Raw genomic sequence first — 18,161 nt, 5'->3', positions numbered from 1 at the left:
GTTGCAGTATTATTAGAATGAATTACTTGAGTTCTGTCAACGAATGTCCATTCGTGTACTTATATTACATAAGGAAAAGTGATCTAATATTAATTCAGAATACTCATAGCGCATAAACCATGAGGTTTTGGATGTAGATAGAGATTTGGATGACTGGAACTTTATTTTTCATTTCATAGAGTCGATCAAATTATGTATTGCACGTAGAAAAATGACTTCGCTTAAAGAATTATGATGCAATAGTTGCACACACCCACTATAATCTTTGCCTGATTTTTCATACGGAACCAACAATAGTTTAAAACGGAAACAATGTGTCATTTTTTCATCCGGCATCTAAATGAGTCCAATGAACCATTTAGATCGTATCGATTCCGTGCGTCTGATTTAGTACGTACAATGAGTTGCAATATCTATGCACGTTTAGGCCGTATTGCATTGCCATAAGGGTAAAAAGGGTGTGCGTTTGTCTGATGTACGGGCGTTCGGTCGGTGCATTTTTGTCAGATTGCCAATATGTTGCGAGAGCGTGCGCCCGACGAACTTTGGGATAGTGCGACGGTGAACCTGTGTAAAGATATCACACGATCTTAGATCCTGATACTTAGGCTGAGTTGCACCATCTCATTTTAAATTTGACAAACGTAAAAAATCTGTCAAACTCCATGCAAAAACACCGGTTATCGTTATAATTACCGCTAAAGTTAGGTGGTGCTACTCAGCCTTAGAATTGCATTTTTATAGTCTGTTGTACAATAACGTTTATTTTTATTTTGGTGCAGTCTATGATTGTGGTTACGCCGCGCGCGGTAGAAAAATAATTAAAAATCATACTGATTGGTTACTTTGTTAAATATAAGTTTTGTTTTATTTTTACATGCACATGCAACCTTCGAAGTAGCACCTAAATTAAGATTAATACAAGTAATATATATAATACTTACTTATATTATAAATCAGTATTTATTTCGAAAGCCAAATGAATCAATACAGTATTGGTACAGCTAGAGCTCCAATTGGCGAAAGTAATAAATAATAATTTAAAAACAAAATTAAACCAAAAATACATTATAATCGTAAACAATTCAATAACCAAAATAACGATCCGTATTAATTTGTGTAAAAGGTCCTTCAATTGACTTTATTGTTCAATTAGGTACAAAAAGTGCATCGCGGTTGTGGTTTTTCCCTCTATTTGCTAATAAATTGTGTTAACGCTAAATATAATGGTTTATTTTTACTTGTGTTTAATCATTCTACCGCACAAATAACATTTTGTTTCTTATTCAATAAGATGAGCTCTACAGTACGATATGTATATTTTTAACTATAGGAATGTACGTCAATTTTATACCCAGCTTTAATAATAATTATTGCATAAAGTAAGTCAGAGATGTTATATATTTATAGGAAATGGTTAACTAAAACTTCATAGATATTGTTGGTAAAAGATGTAGTTTAAATTGCTTTGATGATGAACTAAGAACCTATAACAACTGTCTACAGCATTTTTGCGCACGGTTTATGCATAGCTTATTTTTATTGCTTTAATACATAGAAATAACAATAATAACAAAAAATTGTTCTGAATTTGCTTTTATGTGTAAAAAATAGAAAAATTCATATCAATGAATGTATGAAACATGAACATAGAGATGATTTAATTTGTTGCCAATTTTTTTTTCTTTTAATGATTAATTCTCACAAGAGAAAATTTAAAATAGAGTCCAAATATTTATTAAAAATGAAAAGTTCTAATTTCCTGTCATGTTCCATAGAAGATTTTTCTCATAAAAATCTAACCCTATCATGCTTTCAGTTTACTGGCCTTGGTAACGTCGTCTCTCAAATCCCACTATATTTTGATGAAAGCGTGCCCCTTGTTCTTGCGAATAAGCCCCCATAATTATCTATAAATATATCCCAATGAGAATGTGACGTGCATCTTTAGAGACATTCTACTATGAAGATGGAAAATTCAAATCGCTATAACTCTTTAAAAAGCAAATATTTTCGATTTGTAATCGCACTTTTTTATATAAATTTGCTTATATAATCAGAATATAATAAGTAGAAACCATGCGCAAAAAACATTTTTTTTGTTGACCGGTGCAATGATTTAAAACAACAACGAAATACATGTTTCCCAATGTAGGCTATACTAATCTGATATTAAAAGCTCAATTCTTACGAAAATTGTAGAGATTCAGCAAAACTCAAATATAAAGAAACGAGAAGAAAAATAATAGCAATTGTAACTTTTAAAACAAAGCACGATCTTGGCACAGTCTTTCTAATTTAACTTTTGTTTAGAAATTATGTTCACGTGTTGATCCGCTCACGTGTTCAAATTCACGTGGATAAAAGTTAGCGAAGATATTGTAGGTTTTTTGTAGTATAATTGAGTCCATTTTTGTTTACGAATAACAGCTGTAGCCATAGCAAAGAAATGATCTTAAACTTTTTTATTTGGGATATTGTTAATGTCTTATTTCCTGAACTTTTTGGATATTTTCCTTGGCTTTATTATTTGTGGTAACAATTGTCTTATTTCCTGAAGTTCTTGGACGCTTTTCCTTTGCTATATGGATGGTATTAGTTTTTATTTATTTTAGCCGAATAGCTCCTTTTTGCTCTTTTAGCAAAAATAATAACAAAACGGGGACTACAAATTCTGATGTCCTCCTGTCACATAAAAAAAAATGTCAGATTTTATGTTAACTAGTCACTTGAACTCACTTGGCTATATTTTTTTTTGCAATATTGGACGTATTGAACCTATTACAGTTGCTGACACAGTCCTTGATGTCCCGTATTCATTACCATAATAATTGGCGTCTAACACGACTCTATCTGATTAATTATCTTCTTTGGCGCCTAACATCGAATTTACCATTTTAGCTCTTTCTTTTAGTCTCATCGTGCATAATCAGACAATCAGTTCGCTTTAAATTGTGACTGGCATAAGTAAGTAATCCCGAAATATAATATCCACGAATGCTTATCCTCCTGGACAATGACGCTGTGGCTGTAACAGTACACTGTACGCCGGTAGCATCATACATCGCGAGTGGCAGGATGCGCCCGAGTATGCCGGTCACGTGGTGATGTGGTATCAGGTGGGCTGAGTGGCCTGTTCGAAAAGTATCCGACTTTCCAGTAGTGGTCTGGTACATCTTTGTATTTTTAAGATGTATAACTGGATCAATGATTCTCCTGGGCATTGACGCTGTAACAGTACATTTTACGCTGGTAGCATCATACATCGCGGGCAGGATGCGCTCGAGTATGCCAGTCACGTGGCATCAGGTGGGCTGTTAGCTGAAAGACTGTCCGGAAAGTGTCCGATCTTCCAATGGTCAAATAGAGTACTTATTGCCTTGCCTTTTTTATTTTTGGTGCTTATTTGACTTAAATACTTCATCAATAACTTTAGGTACTTCTTAGGCCCGGTTTCTGAATTACAGCTCATCCTCTACTCAAGGATGATATTTGGTCCACCAACTGTTCTTGATAGAACAACTATCATTATTGGACAGTTGACGTCAGAGAATATGTAACCACGTAGAGTTGAGAAAAAATTACTGTAGGTTTGATACTGTGTTTTGAAATAATTCAAAATAGGAAGGTAAATGAATGTCGTTAGTTGAGTCAAGAGTTAGTGAATTGGTCGGATTCTTTCTGGACGGCCTTGATAAAGAAATGGAGGCCGCAACACCCAGAGAATTGTTACGCTAAATTTAATCGGGTCACGAGATCTCAGCGGTGTCCAAAGAAATTTATGTGAAACAAAATATTTTGATGACAATTTGCTTAGAATCTGTGGGTTCAAATTCCATTGGGGGCAAAATTAGTTCGATGAGCACTGAAAATATGAAAATATTTTTATTAATAAACACCTTTAAATTGCAAAATGTGTGCTGCTCTCGTAAAAGTTTTTCTGTAAATTTCTGTGTAAAGAGAGTCAGGCTCCTCCTCAAAAATATAGACTAAATCAGTGTTTAGAGTAAATACAATAAAAAGAAAATTAAAACAAAATAGTACTATCATATCAATAGTGAATAGAGATTCATTTGTACTGTTTAATCGGTGTATCAAATTGTAAAATATTTGTTTTTCATACAAGCCTTGTAACGTGTTGATATTGGGTTGCTGATGGATGCCGACAGAGCTCAAAAATATTTTCGCACGTAGCATGGTAATGGTACTTAAGTGGATCATTTCTCTTCGTGCTACGGCCTATTTCGAATATGTTTTCTGAAGTTGTACGGCGTGATTTAATAAAACGTAACGTTAACAAAGTTAAAGGTATGAAAAATGTTCTGAGGTGTGTTTTTGAGCAGGTTTCATTTGTTGTTGCAGAGGACAATGACGATACTTTGTTAAAAAAACTTTATTACAAGAGGAAAATTTCAATGGACAGGAAAATTAACAATGCAAAACAGTTAACTTATAACGTGTACCTAGCAAAGATGAATAAAAATGTGTTACGTCTAATGCAGTTAAAAGCTTTGTAAAATGAAAATTTTCAGCGATATCCTGAAGCAAAATACGAACATCGACGCTTCTAGCTAAATGCTAATAGAGCTTGAAAATTCAGTTGTAATAGGTTACGTATATTTTACAGAAGAAGTAGAAGTTGCTATTTATCAAATTGAAATCTACAAAATCTACTTAAATTAAAATCTACATAACCATTACACTAGTCAACAAAAAAACAACTTTTGCATGTAACATGAAAACTTTTGTCTGGTTATGATTAGGACAAGGATAAGGATACTAGAAATACAATTTAAATGATTTAAATACGAATAGTTTTTTTGTAATACCATTTTATAACATTTTAGAAATTTTTAATTTTTATCAACAAAAAGAAGTTATTTCTATTTATTGCAACATTAATAATATGAATTTCTTTTTATGATTTTCGTCTGTATTTTGCTTCAGGAATGTCTCGTTTTAATGTTCAACTGTAATCCGCTAACATTCGTGGGGTCCACTTGCTTTGATATCGTTTTTCTATGGTAGAAGTCTTGATAGAATCTTTCACCGTGTTCATCGCTAATGGCGCCCAAATTTTCAGGGAAGAAGTCTAAATGTGAATGAAAAAAATGTATTTTCAATGACACATTACAGGCCAAAGCCTTTTAAGTAGATAAAGCTCCGCAATAATACATTTATAGTCACTTGATCGGTGATTTCCTAGAAAATTGGAAATTACTTTCATGAAAGATTCCCAAGATGATTTTTCTAAATTACTAAGCATTACTTTAAATATATAATCTTTCATCAATTGAGGGCCAACAAATATGCCCTCAAAGTCAGGATCCAATGTGTCTTTTTCGATTTTTGGCGTAACGGCCAGATCGCTAGTTTGAGGTGGTTCTGGTACCGGACTACTGGTAGATCTTCACTATGAGGGATCGGCCTTTTAGCTGAAGGCAGGTCAGGATACTTAATTTAACTTTTTGTTATAATTGTAATACCTGTTTTAAAATAACAATCAGATGAGTGATTCGTTGGTTCCACCCAAATCATAGGGATTGCATAAGGCATAGATCGGGATCTTTTCGTCCATCCAGTGAAAAGACCTACACATGTAACACAACAGATGTGTGGATCCCTCACTTTGTCTTGTTGTCCGATGGAAAAGCCAAAATACTGTTCAATAACTTAGTTACTAATGGTGTCAAATTCCTTCGCTGAGTTTTGAAAGTAACGTCATCACATATGTAAAAAAAAAACTTGTCAGGATCATTTTTCACTTTCATAACATTATTTAAGAATCACTTAACTCTAAAAACAGAACAAAACACTACGCTCTTCAAATAAACAATTTCTCTGAATGCGAAAGTGAAACAAAAACGGTTAATTTTTAATTTTGTGGGTAGTAGCTGTAACATGAAAACTAGACCTGATGGAATCAAAATAAATATGGGAATAAATTGAGGGTAGGTATGTAATTTAAAATTAGCAAGCACCTTTCTTGTTACAAAATTTTGTTGACCAGTGTTATCAGAAAACAGAGTTTACATATTTCTTGTATAAACAATACATACCTACCATAAGTGTAAAGGGTAATGTTACCAGCATCAAAGCGCATTTGATATGCAAATAACACCGCTATACCGTATGAAGCATGATCGGCACTCCCGTGACAATCAGACACGAGACGTGCTGCCGAATTGATGTATGGTAAGCACGGATCGAACTTAAGCGCATAGTTCATCTATTATTTATGCTCATCTCACTGCGGGCGTCAATCCAGTTCAACCCAAACTGGGACAGATTTCGGTATATCAGTTGTAACTTGGATTTATTCATCAGATTCTCTGTAAAGTAAACGTATTTATGTTTGATTCTGAGCGCATTGTATACTTTCGTTTGCAAAGAGAATTCGTAGCATGTCATCGACCCGTGCTAAATGAAGATTTATTTAAAGGCTCTCTGACAGTCGGATTTTAACGTCATTAAAATGACTAATTGTGCTGAAATTAGTTGCTGGCTAACCTTAAGAAGTGGTAGTAACTACGGTCTTTGGGAAGAAAACAAAAGACTGTTGATGAACCGATACTATGGAAGGATAATAATATGCTAATGAAAGCCTAAAACACTGTTTTAATGTCGTAGCATAGGCACTCTACATCCTGAACTTTGAAAGGGGAGGTTTTTCCTTTTTGTAGAGTAGTTCTAATCATTTGTATATTATGTGTTCTAACTAATACCATGTATCTAGCCTTCCTACCATGGTCTCAATCTTCTTACTTACAAAAATCTGGTAGTTATATGGATGGAAAAAGACTCTGTTTTAACTGACACTTAATTTAATTTGTATTAATTAATTGAGCCTTGCCACGCTCGCCGTAAACGAAAACAGGTAAAAAGCAACTACATCGCAAGTTCGTGTATATAATTTTCATAAATCACGGTTTAATTCTTTACCAAAGATGCGTGTCGATGAAACATTATGATCACTGGCCAGCATAAATTTCGAAAGAGATTGTTCACCTCGGACTATCTACTACGAGCACAGAAAAAAATAGTGTTCCAAATTTAAACTGGACGGAACGACGGGAATGGGTTGGCTATCGCCCAGCGGCCCGATCGCGCCCGACCACCGCCGAATGCACCCGAAGACAGTCCAGAAAGTGTATCTGATTCAATGAATCAGCAATGATTTTATTTCAAACTCAAACGCGATTGTTATAAACAAAAAATAAGAGAATAAAGAAAATAAACAAGCAGACCAGTCGGCTGCATGATTTAAAAATAAGAGATGATGAACCTATTTTACATGATCATGGTTTCTAATTTCGGAAATAGTGATGATCAAGCAGAAGGATCAACATAGTATCGATTATGCAATTAAATATTTTAATCATCAACTTTCTTAGTCAGTAACAGATTTCGCAAATTAACTTGCATATTTTTGGAATTTTCCATTCGGTTATAAAATCATAAGCAATGACACGCACATTTATCACTAGTTTAAGCATCTTACGCCCAAAGTGGTTTCACGGAACGCTACATTCGTCACGTTCGCTGACAGCCCGAATCCTTCCCTCTATCCCTTCAAGGTGAAGCTTTATTACTTTCGTTTATTTCGGTTTTAAAACTTGTTTCGTCGGTGTACGCCCCGCCTTATAAGGTGTCAAAAGCTGAATACAGAACGCAATCTATAATGATAGAGCCATATCTCACTAGGAGGCTGCTGGTGATTCCGTAGTTTTTTTCAAAAGTCACTGGCCACCAGTAAAAAACGGAGACGAGTAAAAAAAAAAACAGTTTAATTTATGCTGTGATTCTTTTGTCTAAATTAGTTAAGGGCAGTTGTAGGTTGTAACTGTTTGGTCTTATTCATTCTAGACTGCCCAATTTAAAAACCATCTCACCACTCCAGTCATTATGTTTTATTGCAGATTGAATTGGTCTACAGATCATGTAATTTAAACTCGGGAACACGCCTCGTTTACAATCTAACTCTCTAATCATTACATGAGTCATGCTCCATGGGTGATGTCAATAGTAACATTCAAAGCTATAGGCATCATCAGGTCGTTAAGCGTCCAAGTGAGGTGTGTTCTTAATGTAAGCGCTGGTTCAGGAAGCCGGCCTCCAAGCAGTATCACCCACATATCGGTAGGAAGCGGTAGACAAATTACTCGGAAACAATCGATCACATCATCGTAGTAAAAAGAGAAAAGTCCGGTTGCACTTACGCGTTTTTAACACGCACTCTTTTGCTTTAAAGTTTATGTACAAAACAGTGATGTACGATCCCAGATAGTTCCTATTAGGTTTAGGTTTATTAGGTTTTGGTCTCAGTTTATTTTATTTAAATTCCAAAATTAAGTAATTAAATTTTTGTACTCGTAATGTTGTTAGGTTGTTGTGGTGTCGACTGCAAGTAAACTCTTTTGTAACTAGAATTGATGCGGACAATATAAATTAACGATGCAATTAATGTCTTAATACATAAAATTACGATTATAAATACTAGGTATTAAACATTTATCTCTATTAAAATTTATACAGTTGTTAAATTCAAGTGATTAACCCACATTCGGACATTAGTGCCGGTAGTTTACAAAACGTTATGCAACACGTAATGCAGTTACTTACATCTGCGCCTGTAAGTTTGATTGGATAACTAAATTTGGAAGTGCGATCATGCCTGCTTTGTAAAACTTGTACGGCGACTAAATAAAATTAAATGTTGAAATAGAGACTACGGAATTTAATACAGGTCTTTTTGAAAGTAATTTAGAGCTTTTTTTCGTTCATTTTGTTGAACTGGTAGAAGAAGATAATGTGCTTAGAAAAAATGCTAAATCATTATAAAATACACCTTTCCTCTTTCTCGCACTAAGTAGCTATTATAAACATTCTTCATACAAAAGGGAACGGAATCATCGCTTCGGAGCACACATTGTCTACAGCAGCAGTCGAATCAGCTGTTAATTTTCGCACAAAAGTGTGTCTGCTCTTTTTTGTCTAGATTCTTGCGATTTGCGGCTTCACAACCGCGTAATTGGGACGTGAAGTGTTATGTAATTATCTAGAGCGAGACAAGAAGAACAATTACGTTCGCATGCGCGTGAGGTTAAGAGAAATGCTTTTTATCTCAGCGCGAACGGATATTAGCGTTTAGTTTCACATTTGTGGAACTAGCCTACAAAGTAACAATAGTGGACTGGATAAATTAGATACAATAAGATTTAGTTTCATTGGTCTTATCGCAGAACTGATGAGAGGTGGAGTAAACGTTCTCGAGTTTAGATGTGGAGATCACGTTTAGCAAAGCGTAGGACGCTCAGCTCTTCTTCTAGATTGAACAATGAAGAATAAAGTAAATAGCATACAGTAGCTGATAACTGAGTTCGGACTTCGGTTCTCAGATCTTGAGCCACCTTATGTACCTACCTATAAATAGTAAAAATAAAATAATTTATTTCAGACCTTCATCCATACCTATATCGTCGTCTTATTCGTCGAAAGGGTACTACTACTTAAAACCCTTTTCTTTCTTCCGGACCATTAGTACCTCTTGTGTACAAAATGATAATTAATTCAAGTGCTTGATGATCAAAATTTCAGCTTTCTCAGACACGTCCAAAAGCGCCAAATTATAAATGACTCTACCCTTTGGGATTCGACCGATGAGACCGACGGCTTAACCTTATGGATTAAACATTACTTATGGGTCCACCCATACGAGAATACGATATGTGAGAGGCTAAACTAAGATCTTAATTTAGGCTCCAGTAAACAAGAACCCTTCGTTTCTTAGCCATAAGCATTAATACCTTCTATTCTTCTATTTCGGGAGAAAGAAGTAAACCGTCTTAGAAACTGTGACTCGCATTTATTGACTTGACTCAAATTAAAATTCTAAATGTAGGCAATATAAAGCTTGCTCTACCGCTACTACACACATTCGAACACACAAGAACGAAACTTTTGAGATTTGAACAATAATTATGTCTAACTAATATGTTTGTGTTTGTATACTCGTATGAAATAACACCCAATCATGAATTTATACTCAAGACATTTACATAAGTCAAATATTTAAATTCAATCGATCACATTATCAAGCATGGGCTTCACCCAATCTTCGCATCATAAATATTAAAGTAGGCATGAAATATTTACCCGATACCTCGCAAGCAGTCCCAAGACAGTTAGGTCTACCGTTAGTATTTAGTTCTCGACCAGTTTCGCGCCATAAATCCGTGGTAGGCGCGCCTCGAAGGGCGATAGAACAGAACTTGTCCTGCGATAGTCGGGCAATAAAAGTAGATTTGAAGTTGTTAGCGCAGGACCAAGGTCGGCCGTCGCATGGCGCACGCGAGCTGGCGGAAACGATAAAGAGTTACATGAACTAGAAATCTTTGGCAGGGAACATCTATGTTAGATGGAAGAAAGAGTTCATTTCTACGCTAGATACGTGGATTGTAGATCCTGGCAACACAGGAGTTGCAGTGCAGCGGTGGGAACGAGAGGTGAGAATAGTTCGTAGTTTTACGCTAGAATTTTGCTAGAAGTGATTATAAAGGGTATCCCATAAGGGGTGAATCAAACAGCTGTTGGAGGTAGCTTGACCCAGAGGTCAAGCTTAGAACTCGGTCAAAACCTATCCCTAAAATATCAAAACATAAATATATTTTTTTAACAATTTTTACTAAAGAGAAGAGTTGGTGAAGTTAGGGTGAGTGGAGTTAGAAGTTTGGCTCTACATATTGCTTTTCAGTTCAGTTTTTCGGTGCAAACCATTATGGTCTCGTCTTGGCAATATTTTACGTGAAAATGTTTTTGGTGGGATCAGTTTTTATATGAAAACTCCCAAATTTTTCTAAGATAGGTCTCTATATCCGCTACACTCCCCTGTTCGCACCGAGCGCTCGCCCCATCGAATGCCGTGATAAAGTTTAGAGAGCGGTGAAAGTATAATTTGTTTGTGCCTGATAGTTGATACCCGAGATGGCGAGATAAACGTTACGGCGCGTTTGTATTACGTATGACATAATCTATCACTTGTGCAGGGTTGTCGGCGCTTATCTGTTTCATCTAATTAGGCATTTTTACAAGGGGAAGTGCTTAATCATTTTATATCAGATGTAATACTTAGAACATTTAATCGTATGTCGTGCGAATACGAAAGGTACATTCATATTTATCATAGTGTTCCTTGGCAGAGCATGAAAGGAAGAGTGAATGGGTTTTAGAACGGAGAAAAAGTATCCATAAATCTCTAGCATAATGGACCGACGACCTCAAGAAAATAGTAGTTGCTGGATTTAATGCAGGCATAGGCAGAAATGATGACTGTCTTTCGAAGGACAGAAAACTTAAAATCTCTGGACCGTTAGTCCTGTATCCACCTCTCTATGAATAAATACTTGGGCTCTATGTAAGCAGAAACAGGTTTCAAAACTTTTCCATGTCTTTATAAATCGTTTGACTAGTGAGGTGGTAACCCTGTGCTTATGTTATCTCACTAATAAATTAATTACATTTTAATTCTTGATTGACATGCGCGTTTAAATTTTTTTGCGGCCTTTATTTACTGCATTTTTATAAAACGGCTGTTGGAATAATAGAAATGTATATTGTAGTATAACTGGTAGTATAAATCAAATGAAAACAAAATATACTAAATAGACATCGATCATAATGAAATCTTAATCATCATACATTTTTACTAATATATTTTTAATTGTTTTGTTTCAGGTAAGCAAACCGTTACTTCTATTTATTGCAATAATTGGTATGTACTTATGTAATTCTAATGAAAAAAACATATTATTTAATGTTATTGTGAAATTATTTTACAATACCAATAATTATTTTGATGAAATATGCGGCCACTGGTAGCACAAAGAACTGTCGTTGGACGTTGACCAGTCATTAGTAACTAAATAATATTAAATATTATGTTGTGTTATTTGTAACATTGAGCTTTTATAAATACATGCTGAAATTCAGTATGAAGATTACCTATGCTTGATTTATACACAAAATTACAATGTTTTGTGCTTTAATAATATCAATTAATAGCACGATCAATTACTTCATTATCTTGTCAACAGTCGATAGGTTGATAACGGCTGTTTGATCCGTATCTGTGACCCATATGCGCATATCAGATTCTGATTATATTGTTCTACTACCTTCGGCTTTACCCGCATCCATTTTGATGATCCGGGATAAAACTATCCTATGTTTTTTCGTGGGTCTCAAACTCACTTTCTTCCAAGATTCAACTAAATTGTTATTGGTTTGAACGTAAAAGAGTAACAAACATCTATCCATCTGCCATCCTTACAATATTAGTCTTTGAATAGGATTAATGGATAGGATTAAACATGTCATTCGTCCTATTACACTTTTGTTGTAATTTCATCATAGGACGTTTAGCCATAGGACGTCCACTGCTGAACATAGGCCTCCCCCAATAAGTTCCATAATCAACGATTGTCAGCGGCCTGCATTCCGCTTATGTATTAATTTATTGACCTTTAAATAGACATTATGGTTACATAATAAAATTGTCTTAACAACTAAAAACATAGGAAGTTTTTCTTCATATAACAAAACATTGTACAGTAAAATAGAGAAACACGGGTCCCAACGCGACATTTTTTACATGAGCTACATCGTACATTGTCCCTAGTAGAGATAGTAAACACTCGTCTACAGAAACGTCAAGAATTTGCGGTATCCCGCAGACATTTCGGGTCTACAGTCGACATAATGTTTTATTCATCGGCGATTCAGTTACAGGACCAAATTCAGCTGGTGTACTGTTTCGATACAAAGACTCTTTAGTATTGCTAACACAGGGTGGCGATTTAGTTAACTGGGAATATTTAAATCGGTGGTTAGGCTTATCAAAACATTTTAATAAAAGCAACATTAAGTTTACACCATTGATGTAGAGCGCTTTTCTTACTTTTCTTGAAAGTTTACAGTTAAAACATCATTAGGTTTCAAAATTATTTATCTTCTAGTTATCCCCCTCCAGTTCAGCTAAATTATTGTTTTTAGAGTGGCTTCACTGCAACAATAGTCCCGTGAGCGGATCTAACTAGAAATATAAAAGCTTCCCCAAAAAGAATGTAGGTAGTTTCTTCATGTCCAAAAATGGTTTATTTGGATTTTCCTACTTAATTGCTAACTAAATGTTTTCAGTGTCTTAACATCCTGTATGAACAAATTGTTGTAAAAACATCAGTAATCATTATAATTATTCGCCAAAGTGAAACCGATATCTACATAATCCGCAAACACTCAGATGCCTACAAGTGGCCTCACGATCGTACTTCCTCTTTGGAGCCAATAATAATAGGAAGTGTAGCTTACTGTATAAGGCTTTGTATCGACGAGCTTATAAGAGCTTTCACTTTCGCACGGGTTTGCATACGTAAGCTCACGTGACGGCGCCTTCGGTCAAACGAAAAAACTGGTCAAGCGCGAGTTATACTTGCTTGGAAGGTTCTGTACATTTAATCGCATCACAAATTAGGTATTTTAAGAAAAGCAAGTGAATAGGTATATAATTATCCTAATTCCCTTTAGCGAACAAAACGTATGCTACAGTTATTTTATTCTTAGCGCTAAAAGTTTGTTTTTAAAAAATATTTTTTTTATATTAAATGGTTTCAGATGCAATTTAGTTGTATTAATTTAATACATTTAATTAATCGGGATTCCTGTTATTTTCTATCACAATGACAATATTAAATGACAAAATTCATAACTTGTACGGAACCCTACAAATTGAATAAGGCCGCGAATATTAAGGCTTATTGTCAAGAAACAGCCGTGTAATGTCGTCAGATAAGTTTAATTGGATTGAGATACGATCGTTCAATTCGCTTTCGGATATGGAGCTTTTGTCGGGACAGCTTTAGACAAACGTACGTCGGTTCTTAATACTTCATGTATTGTCTCGGGGGTATTATAAATCTATTGTTGTCACAGACAATCCAAAACAGACAATAGAACCCTAAAATAAATACACTTGGACAATTTAAACTGCGCATTACAGCTCCAAATAGGCAAAGTTTGTACTAGGTACTATGGGTATCAGACAGCAGATTTAAACACAATTAAATACTTTACTTTCTAATTTAATATGTAGTTAAACGTCTAGGATAGAAGAACTAAAGATGTTCATGTATATGAATATTAATTGTACTATGCAAGGATCGAATCCGAGACCTCTGAATAGTAATCCAGTTAGCCAACCACTAAGCCCATGCGGCAGTCAATGCTTTGTTTAGTGACATATTAAGATGTCGTTCTGCAGTAAATTTTCCTTCTTAAATATAATTTTAGCAAGAATTTTTCATCCTTCTCAGCATCCAATAATAAAGACTGTTTTGTTTTCAAACCATTCTCGCCCACGCGTTTGTTATTACTCAATATTAATTAATCATAACAAATTATGACTATTTTATTACTTACGCATGACTAACATCAATACAGTTTTAAATTTGTTAAAGGAAAACTTGTTCATCTCAATGCATTTTGTACAGTTAATAACAAATGTTTGTCGTGAAATAACTCTTATCACGACTATAATATTAGATGCTAAAATATTTATCTTGTATGTCGTGTTATAAAATTTTATTTGTAACGAATTGGTGACATAATTTCCTTACATCATTCTTATTTGTGACATTTTATTCACGAGGTAAACGATTGTGTAAACGGCCCAGTCGGTTCGCGGGATCGTCATACGCACTGGTATAAAGTGACCCACATCGGTAGTTGTTTCAGAGAACTCGGCTAAAATGAGGCGGGCAGACGAGTAATGTTTGAAATCGCTTGCGCACGCGTCTGCTAATCGTAATAGATTATATTTTATTGTAGTCTAAACGTACATACTTATTCGTAGATACTACAAATAAAAAGACATTTTTTTACATTTCCTAAGTAAATGAAAGTTGTGGGAGATCTTGAATATCTTTAATTGATTTTATAATTTTCTTCAGTTTTTCCAAATGTTTTTTTATGCATCATAATCGTTTTTTAAAAGGACTCTACAATAATAAAGGATACCACGGATTTTTCGATCACTCCGACTTTATTTCAGTATTCTACGGATTTTCATTTAACATTTCATAAGTAGGTAATAGAGTGATTTCAAAACTGACTTCATATTGTTTTTAATTGTCTAGCTAGAATGAGTAGACATGTCGCAGTCGGATTGTATAATCCGCCGTTTTACATTACAGCTAGGCATTTTGCATTACAGCTCTGTTTTGTAATACGGCGGCTTAACGTTTAGCCGGATTGAATACGGCTGAATGAAAATCCGCCGGAATGTATTCGGCGCCAAACGTTCTTCAATGCGGCTAGCCGTAATGTAAAACAACGTGTCATTACCCGCCGCTTTGACACTTTTTAGTTCCCATTTTCAATAACGTGGCGCTGCCTGACATAACAACAACAATGGGCGTCGGATACAGAGATTGTATTGCTAAATTGCGGAGTTATTTGTGAATTTAACAAAGAAAACGTGATAAATATGTTTGTCGACAGTGACTGTGAAAACAATATTAATGTGAAATTAAAGAATTTATATTCTTATCAATGTGAAATAGTAAAAAAAACCGTGAACAAGTGACCGAGTTTTAGAGGTTATAATCCACATCAAAACAGCTAAAGTGGCTATGGATTCTGGTGTTCGGCGGAATCCTACACAAAATTTTTGGTGTAAAAATACGACATTACGACTGTGGCCGGTGAATATTTATTAGTCTTAAAGAAAAATACTTAACCCCGAAAAAAATACTAAAACTTTATTTGTTTTGAGTTACCTTTTGTTTTGAGATGGCTGTCCCCTGTAATTATTTTTAATGTCTAAAAAAGACAAGACAAATATCAAATTATTTCTGAAAAAATGTTTATTTGTTTTGAGTTACTTTTTTATGTGGCTGTCCCTTGTGATTTATAAATAAATAAGTAAAAAAAATACAACAGCCAAATATATAATTTAGTATACAGTAACGAAGTTCATAATTCTTACTTAATAAATAAAGAATATCATGAGAAGAAATCTGTCTTATTAAAATTTATTTTCATCAAACATTGTTATATTTTGTAAAGTATGGTCACCCTACAATTTATGATATATTACGATGCGGCTAAACGTGGGCCGCCGTATTGAAGAACGTATCGCAATGACAATCCGCCTAAACGTTAAGCCGCCGTATTATAAAACAGAGCTGTAATGCAAAATGCCTAGCTGTAATGTAAAACGGCGGATTACTACTCTTCTTAACATAATGATGATAAAATTGAGAAAACACCGGACGACGGAACATCAAAGTAAATTGAGTACTAAACCTTTAATGTATTTGAAATAGGGGTGATTTTGTACCTACATAATGTTTATAAAAATATTTATTTTATACGAGTACACAGTACAATATTTATAAACCGCGACAGAAAATGAAATTAATTCGCCAATTATTTAAAGTGATTTATAACCTCAAATGCTTTTAATAGATAAAACGCATCTGCGTGGTCAATATTTCATTCAAATCAAAGCGACCGCATCCACTGGAATTGAAAACCCGCATCGGATGCACTATTATGCACATAATAAACATGCGTATAGTAAAGTAAATACAATATTTATTCAACACGGAACCTTATTGCAAGGAAATAGGAACTGTAGGATGTTTTATGACAGTTAGTTTCTAGATTGGCTAATACATATGGATGGGGCGTCGATGGCATAGCTTTCGTTATTGCGCGCTGAATGAAAGTCTGTTCAAATTGAAAACGAGAGAACAATCCTGCACGAAGACCCATTTGGTGTACGTAGGTATTTGTCCCACCCAAGTTAGTAAAGTAGTCACTAGGATTCAATTTTGTTTGATTAATTTATTTCGCTGTAGACTTTTCGGGTGTTTTCGGTAGAGTTTTGTTTTATATACTTTTCTATTGTTGTTTTTCTATACTTTTCCTTTGTTATACAATAAACTTCCTCGTCGATAAGAGTCAAATCAAAGTCAGAACATCTTGAACGGGTTTCGATATAAACAAAAGCATAAACATAAATTATCCCATTAATGACTACAAAAATAAGTCGGTCCTTATAATACTAAATCATAATTAATTTGACTGAAATAGCTAAAAGGCGCATAAAGATAAACGAATTTTTAATTATTAAAACGAACTAGTTCAGCGACTTTTGTGGATATTGACAAGTGCTTGTGTGACCTTGTAGCCATTTTGTAAAGGTAGGGTTGCTGGCGGTCAAACTTTTGTTCACCTGTCAAAATTTTATCGAAGTTTTGACAGATGATTGAGAGAAACCTTTTATTAAACCGAAGGCTCCGAACAAATAGGTACGATAACTTAACCCTGAATGAATGAAAAGAATGAGTCATGTTACTCATAATACAATATTTATGTTCCAATAAATATTACACCAGTGTGACATAAAATATGCATGATTGCTTATGAGGAAAATTATTATCTTTAAGTCAAGTCTCCAGATGTAATGTAATATTATTTGCAAAAAGGCTCTACTACAAAATTACGGAGCTTTAGAAAATTACCAACTTTTGCCTGAAAATTGTTTTTTACGGCTCTCGAATTTCAAATTAGGGTTCATCTAAGCACAAAGTGTCATAAACTTACTTTAAATAAGGCCCATGTAAAAGTTAATGGGCCCATGTTAAAAATAATTTTGTAGCTAGTAAACATTACGCAGATTAAAATAGAGAAACACGGGTTTCAGATCGATACTTTTTATCTGAGTTACATTATAAGTAGGTACTGCTTGTGACCACGGCTGCAGCATAGCAGCCGAAACATCAAGCCGTGAGTACCTACCTACATGTGTAATTGAAATAAAAAGTGTCGCGGTGAGACCCGTGTTTCTCTATTTTAGTTAAAATGGAACGCGAAAGTTTAAAATCTTATATTACGCAGATTACTGGCAACCCTAGCTCCGATTCGATACTCGATCACCGTGTAACGCGTTTCTCGTTTTAACGCTCATTAACACCGTTAAATTACGCGAATTGGCTATGCAAACAGAAACTCGGAAACTATTCGAATGTGCGAAATATCTCGAAATCTAAAATTGAATTTCGCGTCTGAAAACGTCATGAAAAATGTATCTTATAGTTAGA

General features: G+C 34.6%; 1 protein-coding gene across 2 annotated transcripts in view; it reads left to right on the top strand.

Annotated features, from left to right (window-relative positions):
* Positions 1–18,161, top strand: part of LOC114355713 (serine/threonine-protein phosphatase 2A regulatory subunit B'' subunit delta) — a 165,928-nt gene that overhangs the window by 2,067 nt on the left and 145,700 nt on the right. The gene's annotated exons all lie outside the window — the stretch shown is intronic.

This window comes from Ostrinia furnacalis, unplaced genomic scaffold (genome assembly GCF_004193835.3).
Source record: "Ostrinia furnacalis isolate ACB-3 unplaced genomic scaffold, ASM419383v2 OfSCF2491, whole genome shotgun sequence".
NCBI lineage: Eukaryota > Metazoa > Arthropoda > Insecta > Lepidoptera > Crambidae > Ostrinia > Ostrinia furnacalis.
Note: the sequence above shows the minus strand (reverse complement) of the source record. Positions and strands in the feature narration are given on the sequence as shown.